The 13153-nt window shown below is 44.5% G+C and overlaps 1 long non-coding RNA gene across 1 annotated transcript in view; it reads right to left on the minus strand.

The window, feature by feature from the left end:
- LOC122426510 overlaps positions 1-12323 on the minus strand; it is an 88880-nt gene extending 76557 nt beyond the window's left edge. The window contains exon 1 of the long non-coding RNA XR_006265182.1: positions 11984-12323. This is a non-coding gene — a long non-coding RNA (uncharacterized LOC122426510). The remainder of the gene's footprint in view (positions 1-11983) is intronic.
- Between the last annotated feature and the right edge of the window lie 830 nt (positions 12324-13153).

The raw sequence follows: 13153 nt of genomic DNA on the forward strand, positions 1-13153 counted from the left end.
CAAATCAAGGGCTGGAGATAGAAGAGAAAGTTTGAACCATATTCAAAACACAGAGTGAAAAAGACTGATTTCAAAAAAAGAGGAGAAAATAGGAGAACGAGCCATCTTTTCTTCTTTTCCTTTTTTTCCCTAAGCTTCTTTATTATTAAAGGGCCTTTACTTTGACCTTTGGTATTTTGCTTCATCAAACTCTGTTGTAAGAAAAAATAAAATAAAAGCATAGACCTTTTCACAACTGTGGAACTTTATAGTGATGAGGTCATATTTATCATGCGTGTTTTCTGTGGATAAGGGGAAACAAAAATTGACACAAAGAAAATGCTCACCTAGCTTCAGTCCTAAATTCAGACCTCACTGTATCAGTCAGTGTCCAACCACAAGTAATGAAAGTCATACCTGAGTATCTAAAACAGAGGGATTTTGGTACCAGGAATTAGTTAGCCAGGAGATAGAAGAAGAGCTAACAGTCAGACAAGGGATAATGAGGCAGACCAGAAGGTAATAACAGCAAGATGCAGATGCCTCTTGTGGGCTGCACAGACAAAGAAAGGAGATAGGACCATCAGAACCCAAGGGCTGGGGCCACCAGACAGAAGCAGGAACCACAGAATACTTGTCTAGTAGAATCTGGAGTCCGGGAAGACAGGCAACTGCTACTGGTGAAACCCCAAAACACAGAGGGTGAGGAAGAAACAACATGGCACTTTTCTTGCCTCCCTCCCAACTGCACCCAGGGCCTTCTACTGGCTGAACTCAGCTGGAAGTCTTCTGGTTCTGGGAGCCTGGAAATGAAATCTGAAAATGGTCAGCCCCTTGAGGCACCAAGGAGGACCAGGAGCTATGTGGCTGAAATTGAACAGGTTTTGCATCCACAAATACCCCTCCAGTTTCTCCCTCTACCCCGTGTCCACTGTTAACATCCCCATACAACCACTGAACAAGCTTGATATGGACTCTAGGTGGCTGGAGACTGGGATTGCAGGGAAAGATGCCTTGGGAGTAAAGCTCATACTCAAATTCAACTCTGTGTGGTTGTTGTTCAGTCATGAAGACTGGAGTCCGCCAGGCTCCTCTATCCATGGGATTTCCCAGGCAAGAATTAGTGAAGTGGGTGGCCATTTCCTCCTCCAGAGGATCTTCCCGACCCAGGGATCAACCCATGTCTCTTGTATTCGCTTGCATTGCAGGCAAAGTCTTTACCACTGAGCCACCTGCAAAGCCCAGCTCGACCAGGCTTTCATCTAGGACACCTTTCCCTTAATTGCTAGGGCTGTCACCCTATTTAGTTTGTGGGTCCCATCCTAGGAGGTGGGAAAAGTCATGAGTTCAAGCAGAGCATGGACAATTACTCCAGATCCACATCAGGGAGCACTCAGACTGAAGCTGAGCTAGAAATGTGTTCTCACATGGAGGCATGGGGTATTTAGTCCCACTCTCTACCGAGAGCCATGACCAAGCACAGGAGAAGATACGGGGTCAGAAAAGAAGCACTGCAAGATCTTCTTGGATGTCCCCTGAAGCCTCCTTTTAAGCTTTTTCAGCAGCCAGGCCTTGCTAAACATGTGCCCTCCTGTGCTCACTCCCCACCCCCCCAGGCTGGCACAAAGCCCTTGGAGATAGAAGCGTCAGAAGACTGCTTTGTTCAGAAAGGCTCATAAAAGAGCCCTAAATTCACTCTTAAATAATCCACTCAGGATGGAATTCAACAAATCACAACTAAATCCTCCTTTTGGCAAAGTGCTTCCATCTTAATTATAACTATTATTGCTTGTATTACTGAACATGTCTTTCTCTGCCCTTAAAAATGGAGGCGGAGGAGAGAAGCGCAGATAGAATATAAACAGAGGAATGGAAAATTACCCCAGCAAAGTGTAATGGCTAAACAATGACTAAGGGGTCTGTGATATGCATCAACACAGGTCCGTGTGCATAAACAGTGCCGTGGGAAGGGAGATGATGTGGATGAGCTAGACAGAGACAGGAATTTAAGCTGAAACAGAGTTGCGTTTCCCTGGGGGCAGGGTGGGGGCAGCAAGGTCACCGTTAGGAGGATGGTTGAGAGAGCTGGGTCCTTTAACTTTGATCTGAGAGGCCCTGACAGGACAGTGGATGACCGATGCAGCCCAAGCACTTTATGATTTACTCAAAGAGGTTGAGACTCAACGGTGAAGCTGGATCTGAGTCCAGAGCTCCTGAGTCCGACTCCCTAGTTCATGGCTCTCTTCCACCTCCTGCTTGTTTTGCCACCTGAGGCAAATAATGCACTCCTTCAGAACCTCAGGTTCCTCATCTGTAAAATGTGATGTGCCAGGCACTGTTTGAAGGGCTGGAAATATAGTGGGTGGGGGTGGTGTTGGGTGGGGAGGATGTCTTTGCTCTCAAGGGTTCATATTCTGGTGGGAGGAGAAAGATAATACATAGATGAACAAATACAGACTATAATGATGTTGAGTGCTATTAAGAAAAATGAGGCCATGAAAGAGGGAGAAAGAGTGATCATAGAAGGGTATGAGCCATTTAGAGTGGCCAGGAAAGTACTTTTTGAATGCATGACATTCATAGAGATGTGGAGTGAAGGGGACAGAGCTACAAGGTATATACGCAGAGTTTTCCAGTTACAAGGTATATATGCACAGGGAACATGTTGTGCAAATACCCCATGGCTTCTGAGGCTTGCTACATGGTATAATATAAAGCATTAGTGTAGCTCCAAGCACATAGTCAACACTTAATAAAGATTAGTGATTATTTTTAATTATAAATGGAGTATCCATAAAATACACTTCTGTTCAAGGTAGAGATGGTTGGATGGCATCACCAACTTAATGGGCATAAGTTTGAGCAAACTCCAGGGAGACAGTGAAGGACAGGGAAGCCTGGTGTGCTGCGCTCCATGGGGTCACAAAGAGTTGGACACGAATGAGCAACTGAAAAACAAGAGCAGCAAAGGCAGTGAGAGGATCAGCAGCTCTCTCCAGCTTCAGAGCCCTGCCCTTCCCTCACCCTATACAACATTCCTTGGTTTATAAAGACTGTGCCCTCAGCATTCAGTTATCTGCAAAGTAAAATGAGGCATAGCACATGATAACCCAAACCAGCAGATAACCCAAGAGTCCTGTCCTCGCTTTTAATGGATGACTTTGTGCAGAAGGCATACTTGCCTAGTTCTGTTTTATTCACTCTAGTATCAACAAGAGGTCATGTGGTGCAGGAGTTGGCTTCACACACTGAGGCATCAATAACTGGTTGTCTGATATCAAAATCTATTGCCTCTCTGAGCTCACAGGGTTGTTTTGAGGATCAGATGTAATGACAACTGTGGGGACACTTTGTGAATCATACAACTGGGCTTGATTATTGCTTTATGATGAAGGTTGAGTGAATCTTCTGAGCTCACAACCGTGGTTGTGGTGGAACATGGGCCACCCACAGTTTGGACGACGAGGAGACACAAGCCTGAGACCAACACTTGCCCCAAGAAAGTCACAAAGCCACTCAGAATCACAAAGGGACTCTTCTGTTTTTAATACTTCCTAGGATGAGGGTTGATGACACTTGTTTAGATTGGCACTGAAGAGGAATCATTCTGTTGTGAACCCAAGTTGCTTAGAAAGGAGTTGATGACACTGCCAACAATTTGATTAGAACAGGCACATGCTGCAGGGGATAAAGTAAGTAGAAGAAGTTATTTCTCACACTTTTCTACTGAGATGCAGACCACAAAATTAAAGCCCTAAGCATGACATGGATTTACAGGAGATTCGGTTAAATACTAAGCTGAATAAGGATTTCAAGAGCTGCAACTGAGATTCTCAAGGTAGAGATTCGGAGAGACCAGTATGTTCACTCAGTCATCTTTCATTATTTCAGAATTGCTGAATTTTAGAGCTAAAAGAAATGAAGAAGGTGAAAATATTAGTCACTTAGTCATGTCCTACTCTTTGCCACCCGATGGACTGTAGGCCTCCAGGATCCTCTGTCCATGGGATTTTCCAGGCAAGAATACTGGAGTGGGTAGCCATTCCCTTCCCCAGGAGATCTTCCCTAGTCCGAGATAGAACCTGGGTCTCCGGCACTGCAGGCAAATTCTTTATCATCTGAGCCACCAGGGAAGGTCTCTGCAAGTGAGTCCTTCTGAATACTGGGGCTAAAATAAAAGCAAGTTGAAGTTAAGGAAAGACTCATTGGGGTTCTATACTTCAACGATAGAATAGTAACAACCCACGACCAGCCCAGACTGTTACTGAGCATAGGGCATTGGGCCCGATAGAAACTGTTCCTGAAACTTAACTTAGTAATAAACGCTTTCAGGAAGTGGGGAGAGAGAAGAATAAAGAGGATTCATTTAAGTCTTTGACTGTGTAGATCACAATACACTGTGGAAAATTCTGAAAGAGATGGGAATACCAGACCACCTGACCTGCCACTTGAGAAACCTATATGCAGGTCAGGAAGCAACAGTTAGAACTGGACATGGAACAATAGACTGGTTCCAAATAGGAAAAGGAGTAGGTCAAGGCTGTATATTGTCACCCTGCTTATTTAACTTATATGCAGAGTACATCATGAGAAAGCTGGGCTGGATGAAGCACAAGCTGGAATCAAGATTGCCGGAGAAATATCAATAACCTCAGATATGCAGATGACACCACCTTATGGCAGAAAGTGAAGAAGAACTAAAGAGCCTCTTGATGAAAGTGAAAGAGGAGAGTGAAAAAGTTGGCTTAAAGCTCAACATTCAGAAAACAAAAAATCATGGCATCAGTCCCATCACTTCATGGAAATAGATGGGGAAACAGTGGAAACAGTGTCACTTTATTTTTGGGGCTCCAAAATCACTGCAGATGTGATTACAGCATGAAATTAAAAGACGCTACTTCTTGGAAGGAAGTTATGACCAACCTAGATAGCATAATAACAGCAGAGACATTACTTTGCCAAAAAGGTCCGTCTGGTCAAGGCTATGGTTTTTCCAGTCAATGTAAGGATGTGAGAGTTGGACTGTGAAGAAAGCTGAGCGCTGAAAAATTGATGCTTTTGAACTGTGGTGTTGGAGAAGACTCTTGAGAGTCCCTTGGACTGCAAGGAGATCCATTCAGTCCATCCTAAAGGAGATCAGTCCCGGGTGTTCATTGGAAGGACTGATGCTGAAGCTGAAACTCCAACACTTTGGCCACCTCATATGAAGAGTTGACTCATTGGAGAAGACCCTGATGCTGGGAGGGATTGGGGGCAGGAGGAGAAGAGGACGACAGAGGATGAGATGGTTGGATGGCATCACCGACTCGATGGACATGAGTTTGAGTAAACTCCAGGAATTGGTGATGGACAGGGAGGCCTGGCGTGCTGCAGTCCATGGGGTTGCAAAGAGTTGGACACAACTGAATGACTAAACTGAACTGAACTGATTTAAAATTCCTGACACATTCCTCAAGATTCTTTCAGAACAGCAAACATCTGATTGGGTTCCAGCTGGGTCAGGTTGGTCCCCACGTATATGCTCACGGTCAGAAGTTCAGAGAAAGGCTCAATTAGTATCTGACAAAGTTGCCAGCAAGCTCGCCAACCAAGTTTGATATCAACTCAAAAGTCAAGGGACCAGGAGAGGACATGGCAGAGTAGAGAAGGCACATGGAAATCTTCAAAGAATAATGCTTTCAGGAATTCTGGAGTCTTCCCAATACTCCTGAAGGTGCATGTTCTCACATTAAATTCCAATTCCCACAACTCTCAGGCAAGAACCTAGCCTTCTTTCAGCTCAGACAGAGGGAGATACTTATGTTACAAAGAACAAAGTTCAGTCCAAATTGGAGTAAGCACGGGTTTCCTGTCCAGGAGATGAGAAAGAGGAGAGATGATGCCAGGAAACATGACATCATAGCCTCCAAAGACGATGCACAATCAAGGCTAGTTGTACAGACAGGCAATGTGTCCAGAGCATGCCTGTCTACCATGAATATGTTCTTTTGAAGGAAACCAGTATCATCTAGATCTTTCCTACCTAAACTTCCCACCATCTTGGGAGCATCTCTAGTAGCTAATAGATGGGCAATGGCAACTTTAGTAAGTATGACTGAAACTTAACTTAGTAATAAACGCTTTCAGGAGGTGGGGAGAGAGTTAAACTTAGTTAAAACTAAGTTAAATTCTGTATTATTTACTTATTGAAGAGGAAAGATAGGGAAAAGAACCAAGAAGAGTGAAGAGAAATTAACAGGGAGAGAAAAAGGAAGGGAGGATAAAAAGGATAGGGGAAAAAATGAGGTAGAGAATGATGAAGAGGCTGCCTGATGTTTCATAAAAAAATTTGAGATTTGAAATCTGAACTGTGTTCAATTTTTATTTGAGTGTCTAAATAGTTTTTATTCCAACCCAGTCATGATGAGGACAAAAAGTTGAATAAATAAATAGACTAAGTCGAATTCCATAGTCATGGAAGCAGATTTACATAAAGTTTTGGCTTCCTTTCCACCCCTTCCTAGAGGCTGTCACTTTCTCCACCTCCATCATTGTCCACTCATCTCTTTTCAGTTCTATCTCAAGCTTAGGAGGGACCTGACATCCATGCTGAACCAGGCTTCCAGAGAAGCCTTGGGAAGAAAATGAGTTTTCCAACTGTGAACCAGTGCCCACTAGAGCTCAGTTCTTCCAATTGCCCACATTTGGGAGTTAGCTGGGGAGCCTCAGGGTATTGACATCACATAGGAGCCTGATCCCAGAAGCCTGGAACAGAAACTCGGAGTTCTGAACTCCACGGAAGGCCCTTCATTGGCAGCCAAAGTTTTTAAATGTGCTTGACAAACAGATAGGAAAATTGGCTGTATATACCTCTACTATAACAGAACTATTTGCTTTGAGGACTGTGCCTAGAATCATTGCTTTGAGGGGAAAAAATGCATAACTTTGGAAAAGGATGACTGACTTATGCAAAGAACTCTGGTCTATGGGTCTTACCTTTGGGACTGCAAGAACTTCCTTCTGTAGTTATATCCCCATATCAGCATCATCCACAGATACTCACCAAGGGCCTCCCAGGATCTGATCCAGAGAGGAGGCTCCATTCTGAGAGACACACAGGATGGGGCCAAGTCTTTATGTAACGAAGGCAGACATTCAGATAACAAAGAATATTTGGAAGGGAGAGGTCACAGAAAGAAAGCTACTGATTGACATAATATTGGGGTGTCTCACAAATGTATGAAAGGGGCGGTGCCCTTATTTATTAGTTAATTGAATTTGTTTCACATTCAAAATTGTTGTTTGTTTGTTTTTAATAACCAATTGCTTGGAAACTAAAGAACACAGAAAAAATATATTCTTTAAGATGCAAGTCCACCATGTAGATTTTCAGAAAAAAACAAATTTGGGTTGGAATTTCTTTTTCTTTTTTAATTTTTTAAATTAATTTATTTTTTAATTGAAGGATAATTGCTTTACTGAGTTGGAATTTCTGCTTCACCATTTCTTTACCATTTGACTTTGAACAGAGAATCTGGGAAATGGGGGCTAAGACTTCTTATAAACTTGTCATGAAGAGAAACGAAATGCTTTCTGGTCCTGGTGTGTGCTACTGAACAGGCATGTAGTAAGTGGGAGCTCTAACTATTATTGCTGTGATTTGGGTGAACTGATGGATGATTATGTCAGATACAGACCATGGATTTCATAAGACTCTTAACAAAAACACAGTTGAATAAGCCCACGTGAAATCTTCTCCACCTTATAGCAGATAGTGGAGTGGCTGACAATACAGTGTCAGGACAAAGGCCAGGACTCAAATGCTAGCACCCACTAGCAGTAGGAAATGGGTAAATTCCTTAACCATTCTGAGCCTCAGTTTTTTTCATCTTTAAAATGGGGATAATAATAATACCATTTCCTAGAGCTAGACTGAGGATTAAACGAGATAATCCATATAAAATGTACTTGAAACAAATGTCTGGTACACAGTAAACACTGAATAAAGGAACTGCTGCTGCTGCTGCTGCTGCTAAGTCACTTCAGTCGTGTCCGACTCTGCGCGACCCCATAGACGGCAGCCTACCAGGCTCCTCCATCCCTGGGATTCTCCAGGCAAGAACACTGGAGTGGGTTGCCATTTCCTTCTCCAATGCATGAAAGTGAAAAGTGAAAGTGAAGTCGCTCAGTCATGTCCGACTCTTTGCAACCCCATGGACTTCAGCCTACCAGGCTCATCCGTCCATGGGATTTTCCGGGAAGAGTACTGGAGTGGGTTGCCATTGCCTTCTCCGGAATAAAGGTGAGTTACCTATTATTACATAACCTAACTTTTGTCCAGTTTCAGCTAGAAGAATGGGGCTTCCCAAGTGGCTCAGTGGTAAAGAATCTGCCTGCCATGTGGGAGATGCAAGAGATGCCAGTTCCATCCCTGAGTCAGGAAGATCCCCTGGAGGATGAAATAGCAACCTGCTCCAGTAATCTTGCCTGTAAAATGCCAGGGATGGAAGAGCCTGGAGGGCTAGTCCATGGGATCACAAAGAGTCCTACATGACTGAGCATGCACAAATGCAGCTACAAGAATGGAGCTGTTTTTTTTATTTTTATGTAAAGACCTTGCAGTCTACTACACTGAATTTTTTTCACTTGTAGAGGGAGGAGTGAGCTATGAGTTCAATGGATCAGACTGGAAAACTATCTATGCCATATGATCAGTTATGGAAACTCTGGTGATATAGTGAGAAAAACCTGGAACTCATCTCACTTGGGGATTGGAGGCTGGGTCATTTATTATCTGACATATATTAATTTTTTTGATCTCTAAAAGGAAGGCAATGGCATCTACTTTAAGAGGTATTGGGGGTAGAAAAGAAAAGAAAAGAGCTACTGGAAAATGATGGGAGTACCACATGAAGATTCTGGTACAGACTCAATACACACGTGTTTGTTTAATTGATTTTACTGTGAAGACTCAGACAACTGGGCAGCAGTGGGATTCCAGGAAGGAGATGGCCAGGTCAAAACACCAGTGATTGGTAAGAATACTGCCTATCTTCATTCTAGGGATGGCAGGTGGTCTGGCAAGGAGAAAGAGGCTGTGTGCTAAGAACTTATTTTTGCATAAAATAACTAAGCTTTTCTAATGCAATTGCCATGTGATCCATATTAAATATGGTATATATTACTACAGATTAAAAATAAACAGAGCATTCCCATCATCCCTCAGGGAGATCTTCTACTACAGTGAAGAAAGAGTTGATTCAACATGGAAATCTTCTATTTCTCTGGCCTCCATTTCTCTTACTTTCTTTTTTTTTTTAATTATTACTTTTTAAAAATTTTACTTATTTATTTTAATTGGAAGATAATCACTTTACAATATTGTGATGGTTTTTGCCATACATCGGTATGAATCAGCCGTAGGCATACATTCATCCCCTCTATCCCTTACCCCTGGTCTCACCTCCTTCCCTGCACCGCCCCCCCCCACCGCCCCCCACCCCTCCACTGGCCGCTGCCACCAACCCTCCAGGTTGTCACAGAGCACTGGCTTTGGGTGCCCTGCATCATACATCAAACTCCCAATGGCTATCTATTTTACATATGTTAATGTATGTGTTTCAATGCTATTCTCTCAAACCATCCCACCCGCTTCTCCCACTGAGTCTAAAAGTTTGTTCTTTAAGTGTGTGTCTCTTTTGTCACCCTGCACACAGGGTCCATATCATCTTTCCAGATTCCTTTTATACGTGTTAATATACGATATTTGTCTTTCTCTTTCTGGCTCACTTCACTATGTATAAGGGGCTCTAGGTTCATCCACCTCATTAGAACTGACCCAAATGCTTTCCTTTTTACATTTGAGTAATATTCCATTGTGTATATGTATCATTTCTATTCTGATTCAGCTACTGTTTATGTATCCATCACAAGGGAAGAGTGAGTTAGATCTAACCCTCATCCCATTTTATGAAAGACAGAACCCAAGCTCAGACACATTGAGGAAGGAACCCCAAAGCTCAAAGCTAGTGAACATGAAAGCTGGGATTTGAATCTATACCTTGAGATGCTGTGTCTTTATGCTCCTTCCATGGAGCCCTGAAGCCTCTGGTACCTCAGCCTCGCCTGTGAATCTATACGGTGAGGCTGATCTGAGAAGCCAATACTTGGGCCATGACAGAAAAGGTGTGGCTGTGGGCTGGAGTTTTCTCCCACTGTGACTTTTTGCTCATTCCCAAAATTTTTTCAAATCAAGTTGAAATGGTGAAAAGGGGGTGGGGGAGCTGCCTCTCTATGTTTGAATTCAATAAATTAGGCCTTTATTTGAAGCATAATTTTTTTTTTCAAAAAATAAAAAGAAAAAATAATTTAAAAAGCCATTCTAGAGGAACTTAGCACCCTTTGTTGGCGTTTTTCTCGGGAGCTTATAAAGAGCTCATAAATGCTACAGAGGAATGCTCTGCGGCTCCCAGCAGTGCTGAGTCAAAGCAGCCACGTTAGAGAACAGAATTCCACCAGGGCTGGGCATCTGCATGCCACCTCACCACCACGGGGCTGGCCTGCTTACCGCCGGAGGAGCACCATCATCTGCTTTGTCATCTCCCGCCTTTGCCTGCTTGCACACTCCCCACGGCAGTCTCTCTGGCCTAGATTATTCCCCTGGGAGCATGGCTTCAAAGGTCTCACTTGAAAATCAGCTTTAGGAGTTTTGAGTTCTCCATAGGCTTGGTCATGTGCTGAGTACCCTTGGTTGTGCCTGTTAACGCAAGTTCATGAGCCCAACACAGAGTGAGGCCAAACTGAAACCCGAGCAGAGAAAGTTTATTGCAGAGCCATGCAAGAGGATGAGGTGGTTCATGCTCTTTAGCCTTGAACTCCCCCAAGGGTTTCAGCAAAGTATTTTTAAAAGCCAGATTGGTTGGTTGTGGGGGGGCAGTCAGAGGGTACAGGATCAGATCCTGAATAATTGACTGATTAGCTGATGATGAGGAAACCGGGTGGTGTCACAGGGGTGAAATTTATCAGCCCTTAGGCTTGAGGAGGCCTGGGGCTATGTGCTCATGGTCATCAAGTAGTTAACATCTTCCATTTGGTAGGTTTTCACATCTACAACCCAACTCAGGAAATGTGAATCAAGGACAGTTATCTTATACTGGGAAAGGGCCTGTCGCTGGAAGCCCCCATAGGGTCCTGCCCAGTTACATACTCAGAGTTTAGCAAGGACCATGAGAAGTGGCTCCCATGTACCTCCAGTCTCAGCATTTAGTAGTCTCAACCAAGTGGCCCTAAAGTGTCTGTTTTAGCCGCCATCACATTAGGAAGGAAGAGTCTGTAGGCTGGAACACAGTACAGAGTTGAAGGAAGGGATTATCTACAAGGTAGAACAGGTTTAAAGGAAATCAACAAGGGATGATGAAGCCTCTTGCTGTCTCTGACAATATCCAACAGAGGAGCATTGCCATTCCTGGGTGCACAAGGACAGGATCAGCTTATGAACGCCCTTGCTGCCAGAAAGCATTGCCATCCCAGCAGCCTGGCAAGGGGGGAACCTAGGGAAGATATACCAGGGCCCTCCTCCTCCCTTCACCCCAATTAGGAACCAGTAGGCAAGGAAGAAGCACGTTGGTATAGCTCAGAGGCAGCCTTGGGGCCACAGAGCAGCGTAAAGAAGAGTGGAGAGCCAGACTAGAGGAGTTGAAGGAAATCTCCAGCTAAATAACCCTCTAGTCTTACCTCCTAAGATGCTGAAGGAACTATAGGACAGGCACATTCCATCATTTCTGCAACCAGCTATTTGCTTGGCGCTTCCTCAAACATATCTATCCCTACCCAAAATGTTAGTTGCTCAGTCGAGTTTGACACTTTGTAACCCCATGGACTGTAGCCCAACAGGCTCCTCTGTCCATGGAATTCTTCAGGCAGGGGATCTTCCTGAGCCAGGGATCGAACCCAGGTCTCCTGCATTGCAGGCACATTCTTTACCATCTGACCCACCAGGAAAGCACCATATCCACACGTTACTCACTTTTCAGACTTGACAGTAAACAGCATGCTCTCCTTGAAATGGTCTCTGAGCAGCCCAGTGTCCGAGTCAGCCTTGTGTTGTAAGCATTTTTGTGCGTCTCTAAGGCTGTGGTTCATCTCCGTGAGTGAGTTGAAGAGGATTGTGTCCAATACTTCTTGTGCTGTGTGCAGAGCAGATCCTTCTCCAGGGGTGTAAGGATGGAGGAGGGAGATCGCCTCCTGCCCTTGAGGTCGTCAGACTGTCTACCCCTGTACTTAGTTAATTGCAGATGGATGACTCAAACCAGAAAAAAGGTGGAGCCATGACAATTTTATGGTCCTGGGTTTAATGAGAAATATCTTCTCTCCTCTGCCCAGTGGCTTGAGTGATGGAGGGATTATGGAGTTGGGAACAGGGAAGCTGCTCCAAGTCTCTGGGGACCTGGAAGGACCCACTTTGTCCAATGACCAGCAAAGTGTGTGTGTGTGCATGCGCGCACGCATGGGCAAGCGTGCCACGCCCATGAGTCTGCATGTGAATCTATGCGTATCAGTGGAGGGGTTGCTAGGGGAGAAAACGCACGGGTGTGGTAAAAAGGGCTGACAAATTGAAGCACAAAACTGCTAACTCCAAGGAAAGGGGGATCCTCCAAACCCCCTCCTGGCCTGCTTCCACTTCGCTTTCTCCTTAGTCGTCTTCATTTCTGTCTTAGGTTTCCATAAACACTGCAGTTATTTATTTTATTCTTGTTTGAAATGTTAAACAAGTCCCAAAAGGAAAAGCTGTGGAGGCAACTCGTGGCGTCTCCGGAGAGCAGTTGCACCGCCAGCATTTTCTGCAGGGGCTCTAGTGGGGCTGCTTCCCCCCTGCATGCTTCCCCCCAACTCTGGAGAAGCCCCAGGCACCCCTTCCTGGGAATCCAGGGCTCCCTCATCTGACCCATATCCGTGCAGCTCATCCTCCTCCCCCTCAACAGAGACCTTCTCATCTGTAGGGTCTCTCTGCAGACTGATAGAATGATATAACATTTTAACGACAGCATCAACAACACCCAGAATGCTGGCTAATATCCACTGCTGCGCTGTGCTCAGTCCTGTCCAACTCTTTGTGACCCCGTGGACTATATAGCCCACCAGGCTCCACTGTCCATGGGATTAGCCCAGCAAGTGTACTGGAGCGGGTTAGCATTTC

This window comes from Cervus canadensis, chromosome 24, assembly GCF_019320065.1.
Source record: "Cervus canadensis isolate Bull #8, Minnesota chromosome 24, ASM1932006v1, whole genome shotgun sequence".
In the NCBI taxonomy this organism is placed as follows: domain Eukaryota; kingdom Metazoa; phylum Chordata; class Mammalia; order Artiodactyla; family Cervidae; genus Cervus; species Cervus canadensis.